At 35.0% G+C, this 21,894-nt stretch overlaps 1 pseudogene; it reads left to right on the top strand.

Annotated features, from left to right (window-relative positions):
* Positions 1-14,520: 14,520 nt before the first annotated feature.
* Positions 14,521-15,550, top strand: LOC140516380 (protein DEK pseudogene; annotated as a pseudogene).
* The last annotated feature ends 6,344 nt before the right edge of the window (positions 15,551-21,894 follow it).

Raw genomic sequence — 21,894 nt, 5'->3', positions numbered from 1 at the left:
GTGGGCAGCTGACTACTACTGCTTTTCAAGATTCTAGTGGTTCTTAACAATTTTAAATAATTATTAACTCTGGTTCTTAAGCCCCTACCCATATGCTTCCCATTAAAATCAGCCAATCAATATTAGTTAGATTTTGTGAGAAGTATTTACTAAGAAGGTATAATAAGAATACTTGGTACAAAACATTGCCCTATAAACCTGAGCTATATTCTCATAAATACACATAATTGTACAGGAAGCCTGAGCACCATGGTAGTGAGGCTTACGTGTGGTTAATAAATGTGGCAAAGGGGTAACTTCAAACTTCTAGTGGTGGAAATCCTTTTCTCCATTCATAGAGTCCTCATCAAGTTCCCCTTTCATATAGCTCTCTGTTGGTTGAGTGTTGCAATAAAACTTCCAAGATCTGTGACTTTGTAGAGTTTATAGTCTGTGTTTCTCTCTGCCACAAAGGTTTACATTCCCTGAAGTTATCTTTTCTCACATGACTATTGTTCTTCATCTGGTTATTCTTAATGGGTTTCTCTGTTTTGGAGCTAAACACTTTCACTGTCAGTGACTGACCCTCTGTGCTACCATTGCCATTCAGTTCTAATTGCTAGTGGAATCTTTGATGGAACTTTTGGATCTTCTAAGTTGATAAGGTTACTTGGATGCTTCTACTTAGAAATTATATATATCTAGTACCAAGAAGGAACAGACACACACAAACACACACACACACACACACACGGCAGCCATATGCTAATATTTTCCAGAGTAAGTAGGAAATAGGGCTGTCTTGTTTGGCACTGGGAGGAGGTGAGGGTCAGAGTGTAATTCAGCCATTTTTCAGTCATATCATATCTGACTCTTCTTGGTCCCATTTGATGTTTTCTTGGCAGAGATACTAGAGTGGTTTGCCATTTCCTTTTTCAGCTCATTTTATGGATCAGGAATTGAGACAAACTAGATGAAGTGACTTATACAGAGTCACATAACTAGCAAGTGTATGAGGCAGGACTTGAACTTAGGAAGAGGAGTCTTCCTGACTCTAGGCCCACCACTGTGCCAACTAGCTTCCCAAGGGGTGTCCTACCCTATTCCCTTTGTTTTTCCACTCTGGAAGAGCTCTGTTGCAGCACAGAAGACTGCCAAAAGTGCTGGCTATCAGGCCTCAGCAAATTTCTGCAGCTTGAAGCTTAGGTCTCCAGGTACCAGAAAGAGGGAGAGGGAGAGAAGATATGTGGTGTGTGTTGTTCATTCTTCACTTTTGAAGAGGACCAGTGATATCACATGTGTTATCTCTCTCTCTCTCTCTCTCTCTCTCTCTCTCTCTCTCTCTCTCTCTCTCTCTCTCTCTCTCTCTCTCTCTCTCTCTCTCTGTCATCAGAGTCCAGCTACAGGACAAAAGTCAAGATGATTAGTGATGGCCTGGGATGCAGTGGATGACCTTGGTGTCTTTGATGCCTGACCAAGCTCTAAGAGCTTCACAGCTCTTGCTTTAGCCACCTTCATGGCCATTTCAATAAATTGTTTTCATCCACCCATTCTGCTGGGGGAAGTCTTCACATGCTTGCGGTAGACTTCCTTCCAATTCACCAACAGGTTTGAGGCTGGTTGGTTACCCTCAACTTGGTTTAACCCATCTGTCAAGATGATTTACCAGAGTGTGCCTCCTGTGCATGCTTCTGTTTCTTGAAGCCATGTGTGAGAACTAGTCTAGGTGTTGATGTCCAGAGAAGCAGAAAAACAATTCACTTTAAAGGATTCTTGCCCCCAAATTTCTTCAACTGTAGACTTTTGGTTGTTTTTTTGTTTTTTTTTGTTGGTTTTTTTTTTTTTTTTTGGTTTTTGCCTTGAGAACAAAGTATAATCTAAAGGATTTTCCTACAATTTTGAGTTTGACAAATACCATCATTTCCCCCCAAATAGCTCACACCATCACTTTAACAGAGTGTTTTTTTCCTCATCTTCTTCTCTTCACATATTGCTAAAATGTCATTTTACATTTTTACATTCTAGTAATAGTGTCAGATTTTTATAAAACAGTAAACCATTTTGGACCACTTGAATAATAAATATGAACTGATTACTCTCCTTACATGGTAGAGGGGATTCTCTTTTAGATATATATTGGATGGCCCATGAGATCACAGAATGTTAGAATCATAGGTTTAAAGCTGAAAAATTCCTTAATCCTTCCACCTGTAAAATTTCAAGACTGTACTTGAATGTAAATGAATTGTTTATTCATGTAAGTACTGTTCGCAATTTGGGAGTAGGATGTTGGCTTTAAAAAGATCAATTATTTTGTTGTACAAGTTTGACAGTTCACTTTGATTCATGATGTCTATTTGACATATGTACTGCTCTCAGGCCAGTCCTTTCTCAGCCACATCCCGCTTTCCACTTATTCTCCCAGTTTGCTCCAAATATTTTGGTGCATCTGCATCCTTGCTCTGCCTCAACTTGTTTGGCAAGTATTGGAAACAAGTCATTTTTCTGTCTCCTTTCTGTCATTCAACAAACATGAATTAAGTTCCTGTACTTAGAAGATTTCTCAGGTTTATATGTACAAAGTGAATGTTTGTTGTATTTGTTACAAACCTTATGAATTGAATTGTATTTGTTTCATACCTTATGCCCATGATACCAACATGACTCAAAATATGTTAAAAACAAAACAAAACAGCAGGATGATAAATGATTCAAAGATTGCCTTGTTCTTATTCACCATGATCTGTTTCCTTTAATCACAACTTATTAAGGACCTCAAACATCTTAATCTTTTCTGTCTCAAAACTTTCTAGGTGCTTTGAGGGAAATTAAAATGGGTAGGCCTTTCTATCCTTTCGGATTCCACCATATTTCTCTATGTACATCTGTAGTATAGCTCAACTTTGTTTTATCTTAGGTGCACATTTTGAAGCCTAAGCAAATAATGGCAGTAGTAAAACATACAGTGAATATAACAGAAAAAAATAATTTCTTTAAAATTAATAGATTTTGTTAATCTTTTTCAGAGGACTGCTGACTTCAAAACCTTTTTTTTCTAGTTTGTTTATCTGTCTTTCAAGTATTATGAAAATGATGAGTGGTTTTGGAAATATTCCTCTTCCTGGGAAAGCTTTTTTTACCCCAAGAAACTTTTTTTTTTAATATCTGCATGTTCTGTTGGAGAGAAGCATAAATGGAAAAGGCTCAGCAGGGCCTTTGTAGAAATCAAATGTTGGAAACCAATTAAAATCATGTCTCTTTAGTATGGAGAAGCTATAGATAGTTTACTTTTTGAAGTTGTTGTGAAAACATAGAAGAAAACTTATAGTATCACTGAATAAAAGGATAGCCACAAATAATTCTTCTTTCTGGAATTGAAAGGTATTTGAACTCCCTTTCTGAAATTACATTTGAAAATAGAGTTTAACAATTGAAAGTAAATTTAGAATTTCTATCTCCCCATACAGTGCATAGACTAAAAAGCATATGTTATTTGTAATGATATAGAGGTAGATGATCAATAAGTTTATGGAGTTTTCTGACCTTTACCTTTCTGTACTGAGATAAGATATTTTTGTGAAATCAGATTTTTATGGTTTAATTTCAAATGAAAGAATTACACATATATACATATATATTTTATATATCTATATCTATCTATCTATCTATCTATCTATATACAGATTATACATATTAGCATAGTAAAAATGTGCCTCAATATTTATAGGACAAAAAGTGAAGATCTTGATGTATATTCAAGGGGGAATTGAAAAGAAAGCCATGGGTCAGCCCTCTAGCAGCGCTTCATTAACTGCTGAGTTATGACCCCCTATTGGCAACAGTAAAAGGTTTCTGAACACCTAACTACCAAAAATTAATTAAAAATCAAATGCTTGATGAATTCAAATTGTTTCTGGCAGCACTTGCCTATGTTATATGTTTTAACTTCCCTGCATCCTTGGTTCTGAACACAAAGCATGTGCACTTTGCGCTGCTCATGCTCTCAGGTCATTCAATGCCAACAAATGCTGCTGCTGAAACTTGACAAAAGGCCTGAGTGGAAAAAGTTTTAAAAACCCTGCTCTAGGGGAAGTGATATGCTCTTGATGAAAGGTTTCAGTTGCTCCTCTGTATTTGACTTGTTATCTCTCTCCCTCCCCCACCCTCACCCCCACAATTATAAGACAGAATTTGGCATTAATGTCATTTTATGTAGAGATTAATAATGTACATTGGGAAGTGGATTGGACTGAGGATTAAGAGATCTTTCTTCTAGTGCTGGCTCTGCCCCATCTACGTAATCACTCTTATGGAATTCAATTTCCTCATCTGTACAATGAGCAGGTTACTTTAGATTATCCCTAGGGTACCTTCTAGCTCCAAGATTCAGTGACTCTGATGGATCAAATGGAATCTTCAGTCCCTATGTTTAATCTCTTAGCCAAGGATGAAACACAGAGTTACACAAATGCTTCATTTTATTTTTGAAGCAGTGTGCTGGGTTGAGTCTAAATCAAGCTGATACTTGGTTTAGCTTCAATGTTGGGATGAAATGAGGCACTTGTAGATCATTTTACAGGTAATAAAAAGAGATTTGCTTAGCTATAGCATAAAAAGAATTTTCAATAAGCACTTGAGTAAAAGCACTTTTCTACTCCACATAGAAAAACATCTGGTTATCAGGTTACAGTATGGTGAGCAGTAAGTCATGTCACTATGAACAGAGGCTATGCAGAAGCTGCATCAAGAGAGGTGAAACTTGAGCCTTCTTCCCCCTTGGCCATTCAAGTGCTAGAAACAACTTTGTTGCATTTCAGGGGAAAAACTAGCCCAACCTAGGAAAAGAGAGGAAGTGATCCTATCACATAAGATTTCTAGGTGGATTGGTTCTAAGGATCTTCTAGAGCAGGACTTTTTAAACTTTTTGCATTCTCGATCCACAGTTTAAGGAGCATTATAGAACAAATTCCACAATTTAAATGTTTTTGAGGTTTTTACTGCACAATCATCTTGGCATAGGCAGTACTAAGAATAAAAAAGATCCCTAATGAATATAGATGCAAAAATTTTAAATAAGATCTTAGCAAAACGAATACAGCATCTTATCACGAGATTAATACATTATGATCAGGTAGGATTCATACCAGGACTACAGGGCTGGTTCAATATTAGGAAAACTATTAGCATTATTGACCACATCAACAACAAAGCTAACAAAAACCACATGATTATCTCAATAGATGCAGAAAAAGCTTTTGACAAAATACAACATCCATTCCTACTAAAAACATTGGAGAACGTAGGAATAAAGGGAACTTTCCATAAAATAATAAGCAGTATCTATCTAAAACCTTCAGCAAGCATTATATGCAATGGGGATAAGCTAGATGCATTCCCAATAAGATCAGGGGTGAAACAAGGTTGTCCATTATCACCACTATTATTCAATATGGTACTAGAAATGTTAGCTGTAGCAATTAGACAAGATAAAGATATTCAAGGAATTAGAATAGCCAAAGAAGAAACTAAGTTATCACTCTTTGCAGATGATATGATGATTTACCTAGAGAATCCCAGAGATTCAAGTAAAAAATTACTTGAATTAATAAACAACTTTGGCAAAGTTGCAGGGTACAAAATAAACCCACACAAATCCTCTGCATTCCTATATATTAGCAACAAAGTTCAACAGCAAGAGATAGAAAGAGAAATCCCATTTAAAGTTAGGGCAGACAGTATAAAATACTTAGGAGTCTACCTGCCAAAACAAACCCAGGGACTATATGAACACAATTACAAGACACTTTTTGCACAAATAAACTCAGATTTAAGTAAGTGGAAAAACATTAGTTGCTCATGGGTAGGCCGTGCTAATATAATAAAAATGACAATTCTACCCAAATTAATATACTTATTTAGTGCCATACCAATTAAACTATCAGACAATTACTTTCTAGAGCTGGATAAAATAATATCAAAATTCATTTGGAAAAACAAAAGGTCCAGAATATCAAAGGGACTAATGAAAAGAAATGCTTGGGAAGGTGGCCTAGCGCTACCAGACCTTAAACTGTACTATAAAGCAGCAATTATCAAAACCACTTGGTATTGGCTAAGAAACAGAGAGGTAGACAAGTGGAATAGACTTGGCACTCAAGACGCAGTAGGCAAGGAATATAGCAACCTTCTGTTTGATAAACCCAAGGACCCCAGCTTCTGGGATAAGAACCCATTGTTTGACAAAAATTGCTGGGAAAACTGGATAACAGTGTGGCGGAAATTAGGCATAGACCCATACCTCACACCGTACACAAGAATAAAGTCCAAATGGGTACATGATTTAGGTATAAAGATTGATACCATGAACAAACTGGAGAAGCAAGGAATAGTGTATTTATCAGATCTATGGAGAAGGGAAGAATTCTTTACTAAAGGAGAGATAGAATGCATTATGAAATGCAAAATGAATAACTTTGATTACATTAAACTGAGAAGTTTTTGCACAACCAAACCCAATGCAACCAAAATCCGGAGGGATGTAGTAAATTGGGAAAAAATTTTTACAGCTAAGCTCGGGGATAAAGGCCTCATTTCTAGAATATATAGAGAACTGACCCAAATGTATAATCATACAAGTCATTCCCCAATTGATAAATGGTCAAAGGATATGAACAGGCAATTTTCAGAGGAAGAAATTAAAGCTATCTATAATCATATGAAAAAATGCTCTAAATCACTATTGGTTAGAGAGATGCAAATCAAAACAACTCTGAGGTACCACATCACACCTATAAGATTGGCAAACATGACAGAACAAGAAAATGATAAATGCTGGAGAGGATGTGGGAGAGTTGGAACACTAATTCATTGTTGGTGGAGCTGTGAGCGCATCCAACCATTCTGGAGAGCAATTTGGAACTATGCCCAAAGGGCTACAAAAATGTGCATACCCTTTGACCCAGCAATATCACTACTAGGACTATATCCCCAAGAGATCATAAAAATGGGAAAGGGTCCCACATGTACAAAAATATTTATAGCAGCACTCTATGTAGTTGCCAAAAACTGGAAGTCAAGGGGATGTCCATCAATTGGGGAATGGCTGAATAAATTATGGTATATGAATGTAATGGAGTACTATTGTGCCATAAGAAATGATGAACAAGAAGACTTCAGAGAGGCCTGGAAGGACTTATATGACCTGATGCTGAGTGAAAGGAGCAGAACCAGGAGAACTTTATGCACAGCAACAACCACAGTGTGTGAGAGTTTTTTCTGGTAGACTTAGATTTTTGTAATAACACAAGAACTTCTGAAAAAAAAAAAAAATCCCAATGGTGGACCTCAAGGCAAAATGCCTTCCACACTCAGAGAGAGAAATATGGAAGTCACTCACATAATGTAGCAGATCATGTTTGTGTATGTGTATCTGTTTGTGTATCATGTTCTGATTTGTTATACGGATTCTTTGATTTATCTTAGTCTGACTACACAGCATGACTATAGTGAAAATATACTCAATAGGAAAGTATATGTAGAATCTATACAGAATTGTATGCAGTCGTGGGGAGGGAGGGAGGTAGTGGGGGGTGGGTGGGGAGGGATAAAATCGCAATTGTATGGCAGTGATTGTTAAACATTAAAAAAATAAAAAAATTAAAAAAAAATTAAAAAAAAAAAAAAGAATAAAAAAGAAAAGAAAAAATTTTAAAAAACAAAAGATGATAACCACAGTAACAAAAAAATTCAAAACATCTCCTAAAGGAGTGACCATAAAGAAAAAGGAGAAAAAAGATATAGAAGAGAAGAAAAGACAAAAATTCTGGACTTTTCCTCTCTTCCTCATTTGCTTCAGAAGGACCAAGTCTCAGATCTTAAAATATCTGGTCTATTTAGCAGGTGTTGCCAAATCTCTGAAGTTCATTGTGAGTCTCCTGTTTCAAAGTGGTAGCAATGAGCGGAAACAGGAACATCAGGGGTATCATATAAATGAAGATAGCTCTAACACATTCAACAATTCTTTATCATGTGTCAAGGTCATCTGTAGTAAAGTGACCAAGTGGTCCTAAGTCTCTTGTAAACAACCTCTCCCAAGATCTAAGTTGATACTGAAGCTCTCCCTATGTTGCCACCTGTTCAGATTCCCTTGGCACAGACAGGAAAAGCACCCCATTCCTGGGAGCCCCTTCAAATCTTTGTCCCCTTAGAAGTTTCTTTGAGGAAGCTGCTCCATTCTTCCACAGGAGCTAAAGAAGGACTCTACCTCACAACTATGCAGAGACTCAGAATTCCCCCCAAGTTACTTAGGTTTCTCTTCTAAGTCTATAGTTCCATAATGATTATTTTACCTTCTTTTTGGTATTAGAAAGCAAGGAACCTCACAATCTAAGCTATTTCTCCAGGGATTTTGGAGCCTTCTCAGGTACAAAGGCCTTAAGGCCCACACAAGTCTGAAAGGCATAAGGAAAGCCTGGAGAGGGTGAAAATGGATTTTGTACAAAAGCAGTCCATTTTTATGGGGTAAATCTTGGAGAATGGATGCTAGAAACTACTAAGTCATAGAGTCCTTCTACTTCTTAAGATGGCATCAACTCATCCCAGCCATGAATTCTAGAAGTTTGGACACCTGACTCAGGCAGTGGGGTGCATCACAATGCAGCTGTGATTGGAAGAATCAAACTCCTTAATCTGAGATGGGATAAGAAAACCATTTTGCCAGTTGGGAACATGTAGGGGGACATTTGAGTTAAGTAGTTCTTCTGCCTGGCATAAGGAGCCCAGTTTGCCAAAAATAGTCTGGTATGAAGCAAACTCTTTCTTTAAAAATTGTATGTAGTGTGTGTCCACTTTGGGAAGCTTCCAGCATCAGAAGCCTATGAACTTATTCTGTCCATTCCTCTGTGCCTGCCTCATTTGGCCTGGTCTTTATGAACAGAGATTTCCAAAAGCATGGGTCATAAGGCCCAAGGGGAAAAACTGATACCTAGCCTGCTTTAGATCTTTCAAGGCTATATCTTACTTTAGGTCCCACTCGAAAGAGGCATTTTGCAGGCAACTTGGAACAGTATTCAGGTGGGGAATGTGAGTTCTCCATGCCACAAAATGCCCAGCAGGTCTCTGGACCACTTTTCTACCTTAGTAACATCTCTTGTATATACTCAGTTTTCTCCTCTGACACTTCTACTGCTCTGGTGTAGGTTCTCATTTCCTTACACATTCAATATTGCAATAAGGTACTGGTTGGTGTTCCTGCTTTAAGTCACTCCTCACTCCAATCCATTCAACATTTAGTTGTCAAATTGATCTTCCTAGAAAGGAAGTCAGACCATATTGCCTCTCTATTCAGTAAGCTACAGTGGCTATCTATTACTTCCAGGATCAAATATAAATTCCCTATTTGTATCTGAAAGTCCTTCATAATCTGTTCCTATCCTACCTTTCCAGTCTTCTTATAACTTATTCCCCTCCACATATTTTGTGATCCAATGACACTCAATGTCCCTTAAACATGATACACTATCTGCCAATTCTACGCCTGGAATTCTCTCCCTCTTCTCCATTTCCTGGCTCTCCTGGTTTCCTTAAAGTTTCCTTTAAAATTTTCCTTAAAATTATATCATCTATAGGAAGTTTTTTCTAGTCCTCTTTAATCCCACATGTTATCCTGTCTGTTTCTTGTACATGTGTAGTTGTTCGTCAGCACCTCCAGACTGTGAGATCTTTGAGAACAATGGCTATTTGTTTAACCTTTCTTTTTATCCCCAGTGCTTATCTCAGTAATTGTGCTTAAGAAATTCTAACTTATTAATTCCTTCTTAGATAATGGGAAAGTAAGGGTCAGTAGCTTGATCTGAACCATGCCTGGAGTACTCTTGATTGTCACCATCTCCAAAACTTGAATTAGTGGGTTGAACCCTGGATTTTCTTAGAGTTGATTCACCACCCCTTGTCCTTCATATGGACCACCATCTGGTGTGGAGCCTCATACACTATCTTAAACATTGCATTGTCATCGTAGTGGTAAAAATCAGTACCCTCAAGAAGGGAGGCCTTTTCAGATCTCTTTCCCACTGAAACCTAGCAGTATGAGGGAGAGTTTAAGCAGCCTGGGGAAAGGATGATGAAGAATTTTCGTTGGTGAAATTGAACTGCTCCTGACTAGTCTTAGCCACAGGAATAGAGAACAAAGCATTGGTGACGTCATTAACCCTATACTACTCACTCTGAACCTGGGCTATCTGGTGTATGACATGAGGTCAGGAATAGATGTGATGGTTGTGATGATTCTGTTTAGCTTTCTCACACTGTCAGCTGCCAGGTGCCATCTGCTTTTGTCACTGGTAGCACAGAAATGTTGCAAAGGGAACTAGTATAACAAAATACTCCAGATTCCTTTATCACTATCACTAAAGAAGAAATATATTTCACCTCCATCCCCCCTGCCCATACACATGCAAAATCTTCCTGCTGGACTTGGTATTGTTTAGTGTTAAATATATAGGATAGTTTTGGCATTTCCAATATTTTTTCTTTGTCACTACCCACAATAATAACCTGCATAGAAGTTGCAGAAAGGGCCCACACAGATACTCCCAAGAGCTGATGATACCCCTTCCTTCCATATTCCACTCTCCAGAATTCCCTATTAATGGTCTAAAGGGGGCAGAGGCTCTAGGAGATACCTTAGTCTTGGATGGTGCTGAAGGGCCCCTAGTGCCTTGGAGTTGGATTTCATGGAATGAATTTAATAGATTTTAAAAGAATAATTTTAATCTCTTTATTACCAATTTTGTATTTCAGGAGCCTCACTCATCAACCTCTGTCCATCTAACAGGTCACAGAGTTTTGTGCCTCTTTCCTCTATTCCCAGAGTGTTTATTGGCATTGACAGTAATAATTGTCCATATCACAGCTGTCTCAGTCTCCTGCTCACATTTTACCACTTGATCAGCCCACACCAAGAAGGCCAGATCTAATTGTCCCTGGGTCAGGCTGGTCGTAGGGTATGTAAGGCCTGGGGAGAGGGCATACATCAAATCCATCAATCCAATTTCCTTTAAGAACTTTACTCCCTCCCTTGCATGCTCCCTTTGGGGAGCAGGTTAAAATAGGAGTTCATCTCTGTGGGGCAATTCACTGTGAAATCATGGATGTTTATGGTTTCTTCATTGATTGATACCAATTCCAGGCTGGTCCAAAAACTAACAGGGACCTGTAGACAACACTGCACTCAATTATCGCAAATTGGACCCCTCAGATTTTGGAAAACACACATTCCCCACCTGGGTATCCCAATTACCCCCATTTATACAATCACCTACAAGTCTAACTATATCATTCCACTCCCATCCAAAAACATACATACACTCATACCCCTGCACTTAGAGCTCTTCATAACTTGGTCCATTTCTGACTTTCCAGGCTTTTTATACTTTATTCTCCTCCATAAACTACAATCTAACTACATTGACCTACTCGAATTTCCTCACACAGGTGACTTCATGTTTCATTTCATTTCCTTTGCACTAGCTATCTCTCATGCTCACAAATGACAAAATGCCTACAAATACAAAAAAAGGCCACATATTAGGGCGTAAATTACTCACAAATACAGAAAAGGCAAAATAGAAAATACGCGCTTTTGGGAAAAAAAATGCTCTAAAAGGCATTCAATAGAGGGCTTCAGAAGCATAGATTAAAAATTAACTGGAAACTAAATCTAATTCTAAAGAATGAGTTGATCAAAGAACAAATTGTAGAAGCAATTAGCAATTTCATAAAAATAGTGACAACAGTGAGACAACACACCAAAATTGTGGATTTGCAGCCAAGCAGTACTTAGGAGAAAATGTATATCTCTAAACACACATCTATAAAAGAGAGAAAGCATAGATCAATGAATTGATTATGCAAATAAAACTAGGGGGAAAATTAAAAATCTTCAATTAAGCATCAAAATAGAAACTCTGAATATCATAGGAGAGATTAACAATATTGAATATAATAAAAATATTGAACTAATAAATCTAGAAGCTAGTTTTATTTAAAAATAATAGATAAACCATTGATTAATTTTACTTCCAAAAAAAGAAAATCAAGTTATCAGTATGAGAAATGAAAATGGTGAAGATGAAATTAAAGATTATAGGCTCCTTGAGGGCAGTTACTGTCTTTTGCCTCTTTTTGTGTCCTCATTGCTTAGTACGTTGCCTTGTAGTTGGTACATGTAAAAACTTAATAAATGTTTATTAATTGATTGAAAATTAAAGTATTTGGTTAGACTTACTTTGCCCAACTTTATTCCCACAAAATTGACAATCTAAATGAGCTGGAACTTGACTAAGGTGAAAATGTATTTAGTAAGAATGTATGTGTACAACCCATAAAACATTGCACACTATCTCAGGTAGGGAGAGGTGAGGGAAGGGTCAAAAAATCTAAGATTTATGGAAGTGATTGTAGAAAACCAAAAAAAATTAATTAAAAAAAAGACATTCCCCAAATAATGAATGATCAAAGAATTTGAACGGGTAATTTTCAGAAGAAAAACAAATTTATCAATAGTTAAACAAAAAAAAATGCTCTGAATCATGAAAACTAGAGAAATGTAAAATAAAACAATTCTTAGTGCCACATCACATGCATCAAATTTGTTAAGATGCCCAAAAAAGAAAATGACAAATGTTGGAAGGGGTATGGAAAAATAAGAACACCAATGCACTATTGGTGAAGCTATGAACTGTTCCAACCATTATGAAGAAAAATTTGCCCAATGGACTATGAAACTGTGCATACTTTTTCACTCAGAAATAAGACTACTAGTTCTCTACTCAAAGACATAAAACAAAAATGAGAAGGACTCATATATTCCAAAATACTTACAGCAGCTCTTTTTGTGGTGGCAAAGAATTGGAAAATGAGGGGATGTCCAGAAGTTGTGGTATATTATTGTGATGGAATATTTTATTTAAGGGATGTTTTCAGAAAAAAAATATGAGCAGACTTATAAAAACTGATACAAAGTGAAGTGAATATAACTAGAAGAATAAAGTACATAGTAAGAGCTATATTGTAATGAAAACCAACTGTAAAAGATTTAGCTACTCTGATCATTACATCATCAAAAACAATTCCAAAAGACTCATGACAAAAAATGCTGTCCACGTCCACTGATGAACTGATGAACTCTGAGTGTGGACTGAAGCATAAATATACTTTTTACTTTATTTTTTCTGCTTTTTTGCAACATGGCTAATATTTAAATATGTTTTTGTGACTACATATATATATATATATATATATATATATATATATATATATATATATATATATATATATATATATATATATATATATATGTATACACACACATAACTGGTATTCTATCTCTTCTCAGTGAGTAGAGAAGGGAGTGGATGGAATGAATTAGGAGCTGAAATTAAAAAAAAATCTATGGGTCACAGAACAACTGAATATTATATGCCAGACACATTTTTGACCAGCTTAAAGTATAAAACAGCAGTCATTCTCTTATTTTTGCAAGCCATTGGTCTCAATACAACCTAAGATTACGTTAACTCTTTTTGGTAGCCATGTGACACTTAAGTCATATAGAGTTTGCTAAAACTCATTTATCTTTTTCAGACATTCTGTTGCTTAACCATACTTCTATCATCTTGTCTTTGAGTTATATAAATCAACTTCACAAGTGAGCATCTTGTCCTTGAGTTTAAAAAAAAATCAGCTTCACAAGTATAAGACTTTACATTTATTTTTACAAAATTTCATCTAATTAGATTTCAGTACAATATTGTAGCCTGCTAAGATCTCCCTGGAGATTGGCATGTATCTATGTTAACTATTGCTAACAACTTTGGGACTTCTGCAGATTTAAAGAGTGAGCTCCTCTGTCTATAAACCAGAATATCAGACATCATGGGCCAAGCACAGATACCTTGGACAATTCAATAGAGACCTCCTGCCAATTTGATAGTAAACTATTAATAACTACTCTTCTGAGTCCCACTGTTCAACCAAATTCCACCTACTTATATTATCTAGCCCACATCTCTACGTATTTTCCATGCAAATAGCCTTCTTTTTTTAAATGAGGAAATCAGTATCCAATAAATTTGACAGAATCTATAAATTTATTACCATGTGCAAGAATAAGGTGCTAGAGATGCAAAGGTAAGACAATCAAATGGAAAACTGCACAAAGTTGTCCACCCTCTGGTAAATTACGAAAAGATTAAGTGATTTTCCCTAGGTTACACAACCACTTCATTACCGAGGCATGGCTGGAATCCAGAGATTACTAAACTCTTTCACTATGTCAAACTGTTTTGACCACTATTAACATCTAAAATAGTGAATGAAGTACAATGATCTCAAAGATTGCAAGATTCATTAAAATGATTTTGTCTAGCACATGGTACCTTGATTAAGATTTGTACATTGTAACTTAAACCTGGGATTTGGTCTATAATTATTTTTCTTTCATTTTTTTCTCTTGCTTGTTTGTAAATGTCTATCTAAGAAATGGAGAGTGAAGAAAAGGAGGAGGAAAATGGAGAAAAAAAGAGTCTCATTACTGAAGGCAAGAGAGAGAAGTAGAGGGGTTGACAAAAAAAAGCCAAATAGTCCCTACAAAAGGAACCATTTACTATGGTCTTAATAAAAGGTACAAAAATTTTGTGAAATTGGATGAATACACTTCTTTCTAAGTAAGAAGAAAACTGATGAATTCAGAAATCTTCATAAACTACTTTACAACAGACTAGGTGCAGTAGCTTCTCTGAAGAAGAATATGGGGTCAGTTCAATACTTTTCCATTTGAAAAAGGAAATGACCAATATATAAAAAAGGAAGAATATTGAAAAAATTTAGAAATGCCACATTGAAGAACATTTGTGAAGTTTATGATTTGAAGAGACAGGCATAAATAGTGAATTGGTAAGCACGATGTTTTATTTCTGGATACATACAAAGCTTTCTATCAAGTCATTACCAAAAGACATGTTTTTAAACCAACACACAAAGGCAGGAAAGAGAAAGGGAGCATCTCTAGAAAGTCATGGAAGGCTAAGACTATAAAATGCCCTGAAATCCTATCAGATAAAACTAATAGTCAATGTGAAAGAAAAAAAAGATTCTTCAGAGAAAAATAAAGTGGAGTCACCTAAAAAAGACATGTAGAAAAGCCTAAACAAAACCTCCTAAAAGCAAAAAAACAAAAACAAAAACAAAAAACAAAAAACCAAAAACCAAACAACTGTAAAATATGTCCTTGTGAAGAAAGTGGATAGTAGTACTACTAAAAAGAATAATTTCAAAAGAGAAAGTGAATGGGAAGATAGTTCATATGATGTGCCTTTAATTACAAAGCTGAAAAAAACCTCCTACAAATGAAGAACTAAAGGAAAATGTAAAGAAACTTTAGGTCAATGCCAACTCAAAGAAAATCACAATGAATCAGATTTGCAAAGAGATACATGAAAAGTATCCTGCTTATTATTTTGCTGAAAAAAAAGATTTCATCAAAAAGACTGTTAAAGATTTAATTTCATGAGATAGCTAATTTATAAATACTGCTGATTTGAATTTTTCCTGTGAAATTTTAAAATGTTACAAACACAAAATATATTTCCTTTTCAAAATTTCTTTTGGTTAAGCATTGTGTTAAGCAAAATGACTGCTGATTTCATCATAAGAATTATGTAAAAATATATTTGAATTCATTCTTTTAAATTGCATTTCTATGCAATTTTATTAAAGATTTTTGCATGGCAATGAATGTTCATTTTTATATTTTTGTATTATATACATTTTGGATTTCTTTATATAAGGAAATGGATGTTTGCACTGTCATAGCTTTTCTGTGCTTAATGTTGATAGTTTGCTAATAAAACACTTTTAATAAAGTAGAACAAAAGCTGTTGTGATTATTGGCATCTTATACAAGCAGAGTTAAGATTATTGCAATATTTGGTACAGAAAATATTTTGATTATACTTTTTAACTAATCTAAACTTAGATTAGTGAGTTTCTTATAATCAGGAGATATAATAGCATGCTATGAATATTTGGGTGACAATCTGAACTATCTCTGCAAAATAATATGATAAAACAATTGACATGGATGCTATTTTTGTACTTTAAAAACAGATTTTTTGTGTATAAGGTTTTCATATTTCTTTTGTGCAGATCAGTTTTTGTACCTATGGATCATTTTACAATCTTTAAAAATTTGCTAATTTTGAACTTAATACCAACTGTAGCTATTATGTATAGCTTGTTTTCTTTTAAAATATATAATAACTTCAACATAGAGCTTTCTTTTTAAAAACTTTTTACTGTTTTATTTTCCCCAATTACGTGTAAAAGCAATTTTTCACATTTTTTAAAATTTTGAGTTCTAAATTTTCTCTTTCCCTCCCTTCTTCCCTTATCAAGAAGAAAGTAATTTGATTTAGGTTATACATGTGAAATTATGCAAAACATTTCCATATTAGTCATGTTTTGAATGAAAACACAGACCCCCTTCCCTCCAAAAATCCTAAGAAAAATTAAAGTTTTAAAAAGGTATTCTTTGTTCTGCAGTTAGACTCCATTAGTTCTTTCTCTGGAGATGGACAGCATTTTTTATCATAAGTCCTTCAGAATTCTCTTGGATCAATGTATTATAGATGTTATTCACAGTTGATCATTGTACAATATTTCTGTTACTGTGTACAATGTTTTTGTGGTTCTACTCACTTCACTTTTCATCAGTCTATGTGAATATTTCCAGGTTTTTTCTCAAACCATCTACTTCATCATTTCTTATAGCACAATGGGATACAATCAAACTTATATACCACAGCTTCTTCAGTCATTCACCAATTGATGGGCATCCCCTCAGTTTCCATTTCTTTACCAACAAAAAAGGAACTACCACAAATATTTTGACCTCTTTGGGATATAGACCCAATGTTGGTATTGCAGAAGAAAGGGTATGCACAGTTTCATTGTAGCCCATTGGGTATAGTTCAAAATTGCTCTTCAAAATAGTTGGATTAGTTTACAACTCCACCAACAGTTCATTACTGTCCCAATTTTCCCCGATCTCCCATAAAATTTGTTATTTTCTTTATTGATCATTTTAGCTTGCTAATTCAGATGACTGGAATAAGCTACTTTTAACTAACTTTAAAGCAGATCCCAAAACTGACTTATGACTTTAAAATAAAATTTCATTTCTTTCTGTTCAACTTGTCAGTGAAAGTTAAAATTGTGAGTTCTGAATGTTAAAAAAAATTATATCTAAGACACCTTGCCTTATATAAATAGTGGAGTTTATGGCTTTATTTTTTTAAAAAAAGAAAAATAAAGTAAAATATTATTCAGTCTTATTGTTCAGATGACAACCATAAAGCATTTTATTCCTTCACAGGCATGTCAATTTAAAGTAATTAGTTTCTTTATCTGTGCCAATTGAATTGTTAATGGATTAATTATTGTAGTATAAAAAGCAACATAATATAAATGTTAATTAAACTTCCAAATGTTATTTAATGATCATTTGCCAGACCAAAGTAATTTTTATAATTCTCTTAATTAATAGTATTATTTTTGGAGATAATGTAATAGTCCATATGAATTATTTCTTATATTAAAAATAATCATCAAGTTTTTATTAGGAGTATGAAGATTCCAAATATGGAAAAGGTACTCACCCAGGGAAAACTGGATGAAACAGTTTTTAATACATTTAGCCTGAGTCCTTTTTTAGTCTACATAAACCTAGGCTGGATGAACACTGAGCCTTTAAGTGGTCATTTAAGACTCACAGAGCAACACTTGAAACAAAACCAAGTTAGGCAAATTGCTGGACATTGAGAAGCTACCCTAGGGTCTATGTTAAAATCCTGTATGGGTGACTAAAGGAAGGGTAGGAGTCAGTTGCTGAGGCACAACACAATGCCAATGGAGTGATGGTATGAATATTGGTCAGCTCTTGAGTGGGGCTTAATTCTGACCCATTCCCTTGTGGAGAGCACCAAGGTAGCAGCAAATAGGAAAGAGGAGAATCACTGAATCACACAGGAATATAACCACTGTAACTCAGAGTATTCATTCTCTGCTGTCACATCAGCAATATACTTAGACTGACACAAGCACAGTCACCCAACATATACATGCATAATTGTTTAAATACATATACTGAGAAGTATACACATACATACACATCCTCTACCCACCACCACCAAAAGAAAAAGAAAATAGGTGACAGGAGCAATGAAGAATAAAAACAATTAATACCAAGATGGTCTTATATTTGTGAACTTGAGGCTGGGGTGAGAAATGATAATAGCAATAAGATGCAGGGGAAAGATGATACTTATATTCAAATCTTATATCCAGCACTTAATAATTGTGTGGTCCTTGACAAACCTTAGTTTCCTCACTTGTAAAAGAGTACTATTAAAATATATAGTACTTATTTCACAGGATTTTTGTGAAGTTCAAATGAGATCATCAACCACAGATGTAAAATACTTTGAAAACCTTAAAGCATATTGTAACTGCCTGCTGAATATTATAGTGGTTGGGAAAAGGTAGATGAGAATAGGAAAGGATATGAGTGCATGGAAGGAGAAAGTGGGGTCAGTAAAATAATTCCTAAATGACACTACACATAATTTAAAATAAAATGAACCTCTCAGAGTAAAGAGTGTTAAAAAGTTCAGCCAGATTCTGTTTCATTATCTCAAAATGATGAATGGACATAGATCGTTCAGAGTAGTATATTATCTTTGGAGCTGTCAAATGGATACAGTAAATATGGTCATTTCATTTGGCCAGATGGGGACTTTTTTCTTCTTCTTACCTAGGAGGGTCAGCTGCTACTGACCTCCTGAAAATATAGAAGATAATTTCCTTCAGTAATTTTCTAGGCATGGGTTTTGGCTTAGAAAAGCTGCCCGTACAAGATTGGAAGATTTAATATGGATGCCCACAGTCATCTTAAATAAATCAGAGTGAGAAACTGAACATGCAAATACTTGCTGGTTTAAAACTTATACTGACTTTTAGCTAGCCATTTCTTAGAGCTGTACTGTCTGCCTTTCATTTTTCAGTGATCTCTGATTATACCTATATTCCAATGTTTCTTAACTTTTGGGTCTCAGGACCTATTTACATTGTCAAAAATAATATAGTATCACAAAGACCTACTATGTATTTCAGTTATATTTAGCAATATTTTTCATATTAGAAATTAAAACTGATATAACTAAAATATTTCTTTATTAATATATAAAAGCAATAATCTGTTCCATGTTAACAGAAGCAATTCTTTTATTTTTTTTAATTTTTTCTATTTTGATAATTTATTTTCAGTATTCTGCAATCACTATCACATAACTTAGATTTTTTTCCTCTCTCCCCCTCCTTCCCCCTTCCCTCCCCCCTCCCTCCCTGAGATGGCATAAAATTTTATGTAGGTTTTACACATACATTCTTATTAAATACATTTTCACCATACACAAGTTATATAAAAGAATTAAAATGAATGGGAGAAATCATAAAACAAACCAAAATGTAATACAAAAGAAAATGATCTGCTACATTCTGTGATTGAATTCCACAGTTCTTTCTCTGGAACTGGAAGGCATTTTCCCTTAAAAGACCACTGGGTATTTTTTAAGTCCTTGCATTGCAATGAAGTTCTAAGTCTACCAGAAAAAATCCTCACACACTGTGGTTGTTGCTGTGTACAAAGTTTTCCTGGTTCTGCTCCTTTCACTCAGCATCAGATCATATAAGTCGTTCCAGGCCTCTCTGAAATCTTCCTGTTCATCATTTCTAATAGCACAATAGTATTCCATTACATTCATATGCCATAATTTATTCACCCATTCCCCAATTGTTGGACATCCTCTTGATTTCCAGTTTTTGGACACCACAAAGAGTGCTGCTATAAATATTTTTGTACATGTGGGACCCTTTCCCATTTTTATGATCTCTTGGGGGTATAGTCTTAGAAGCGGTATAACTGGGTCAAAGGGTATGCACATTTTTGTAGCCCTTTGGGCATAGTTCCAAATTGCTCTCCAGAGGAGCTGGATCAGCTCACAGCTCCACCAACAATGAATTAGTGTTTCAACTCTCCCACATCTTCTCCAACATTTATCCTCTAACTGTTCTGTTATGTTAGCCAGTCTGATAGGTGTGATGTGGTATCTCAGAGTTGGTTTGATTTGTATCTCTGTAATCAATATTGATTTAGAGCATTTTTTTCATATGATTATAGATACCTTTAATTTCTTCCTCTGAAAACTGCCTGTTCATATTCTTTGACCATTTATCAACTGGTGAGTGACTTGCATTCTTGTACATTTGATTCAGTTCTCTATTTATTTTAAAAATGAGATCTTTTTCACAGACGCTAGTTGCAAAAATTCTTTCCCAGTTTTCTGCTTCCCTCCTAATCCTGGTTGCATTGGGTTTGGTTGTGCAAAAACTTTTCAATATAATGTAATCAAAATTACCCATTTTGCACTTCATAATGCTTTCCATCTCTTGTTTAGTGAAAAATTCTTCCCTTCTCTGTAAATCTGATAAATATACTATTCTTTACTCCACTAATTTGTTTATAATATCAATCTTTATACCTAGATCATGTACCCATTTGAACTTTATTTTTGTGTATGGTGTCAGGCATTGGTCTATGCTTAGTTTCTGCCACACTCATCCAGTTTTCCCGGCAAATTTTTGTCAAACAGTGAGTTCTTATTCCAGAACCTGGGGTCCTTGGGTTTATCAAACTATAGATTGCTATATTCGTTGCCTACTGTGTCCTGAGTACCATGCATATTCCACATGTCTACCCTTATGTTTCTTAGCCAGTACCAAGTGGTTTTGATAATTGTTGCTTGATCTGGTAGAACTAGGTGAACTTCCCTAGCATTTCTTTTCATTAGTTCCCTTGATATTCTGGACCTTTTGTTCTTCCAGATGAATTTGGATATTATTTTTTCCAGCTCTGGAAAATCTAGATAGTTTATTTGTATGGTACTAAAGAAGTAAATTAATTTAGGTAGAATTGTCCTTTTTATTATATTGACTCGACCTACCCACGAGCAACTGATATTTTTCCACTTACTTAGATCTTACTCTATTTGTGCAAGAACTGTCTTGTAATTGTGTTCATATAGTCTCTGGATTTGTTTTGGCAGGTAGAATCCCAAATATTTTATAGTGTCTACCCTAGCTTTAAGTGGAATTTCTCTTTCTATCTCTTGCTATTGGGCTGTGTCAGTAATATATAGAAATGCAGAAGATTTGTGTGAGTTTATTTTGTAACCTGCAACTTTGCCAAAGTTGTTTATTATTTCAAGTAGTTTTTTACTTGAATCTCTGGGATTCTCTAAGTATATCATCATACCATCTGCAAAGAGTGATAACTTAGTTTCTTCTTTGCCTATTCTAATTCCTTCACTTTCTTTATCTTCCCTAACTGCTACAGCTAACATTTCTAGTACCATATTGAATAATAGTGATGATAATGGACATCCTTGTTTCACCCCTGATCTTGTTGGAAATGAATCTAGCTTATTTTCATTGCATATAATGCTTGCTGAAGGTTTTAGGTAGGTACTGCTTATTATTTTATGGAAAGTTCCCTTTATTCCTATGCTCTACATTGTTTTTAATATGAATGGGGTGTTATATATTGTCAAAAGCTTTTTCTGCATCTATTGAGATAATCATGTGGTTTCTGTTAGCTTTGTTGTTGATGTGATCAATAATGTTAATAGTTTTCCTAATATTGAACCAGCCCTGCATTCCTGGTATGAATCCTACCTGATCATAATGTGTTATTCTCATGATAAGTTACTGTATTCTTTTTCCGAAAATCTTATTTAAAAT

This window comes from Notamacropus eugenii, chromosome X (assembly GCF_028372415.1).
Source record: "Notamacropus eugenii isolate mMacEug1 chromosome X, mMacEug1.pri_v2, whole genome shotgun sequence".
NCBI lineage: Eukaryota > Metazoa > Chordata > Mammalia > Diprotodontia > Macropodidae > Notamacropus > Notamacropus eugenii.
This window is presented reverse-complemented; position numbering and strand designations above follow the sequence as displayed.